The sequence below is a fragment of the Oryzias melastigma genome, linkage group LG14, assembly GCF_002922805.2.
Source record: "Oryzias melastigma strain HK-1 linkage group LG14, ASM292280v2, whole genome shotgun sequence".
Lineage (NCBI taxonomy): Eukaryota > Metazoa > Chordata > Actinopteri > Beloniformes > Adrianichthyidae > Oryzias > Oryzias melastigma.
Genome location: NC_050525.1, coordinates 17,958,888 through 17,959,376, shown reverse-complemented (window position 1 = coordinate 17,959,376; position 489 = coordinate 17,958,888). Strand labels below are relative to the sequence as shown.

At 33.3% G+C, this 489-nt stretch overlaps 1 protein-coding gene across 2 annotated transcripts in view; it reads right to left on the bottom strand.

Annotated features, from left to right (window-relative positions):
• The window catches only part of LOC112139059 (von Willebrand factor A domain-containing protein 7), an 8,586-nt gene that overhangs the window by 6,877 nt on the left and 1,220 nt on the right, over positions 1 to 489 (bottom strand). The window lies entirely within an intron of this gene.

Below are 489 nucleotides of genomic sequence, written 5' to 3'. Positions count from 1 at the left end.
TTTACCTAATATTTAAGCTAGATGCTACCTGTTTGGTTTTCTTTCCTTTTTTGTCTATTTCAGCTAAATGACAGCTGTTTTGGCTAATTTTGGTATTCTCTCAGTTTTTTTTTTGGCTATTTTGGAGTTTATCTAATATTTCACCTACATGCTAGCGGTTTTGGCTAATTTAGATTTTCTTTTCAGTTTTTCAGGCTAATTTGGCATTTCGCTAATATTTTAGCTGGCTACTACCTTTTAGCATTTTGAGCTATTAGCTTTAGCGTTTTCAGTTATCAACTTCAGCATCTTCAGCTATCTGCACTAGCATCTTTAGAAGACACATTCAGCTTACAGCATTCACACTTGCATTATCATGGGTAATTAAAATGTTTTAGTATTTTTTTTGTTAAGAAAGTGTATCAAGTTTCAATGAAATATAAAATGTAAACACGACAGTTTATTGTTGCTCAGAGTTACTCACCACAGTCTGGGTCCGCTCTATGAGTG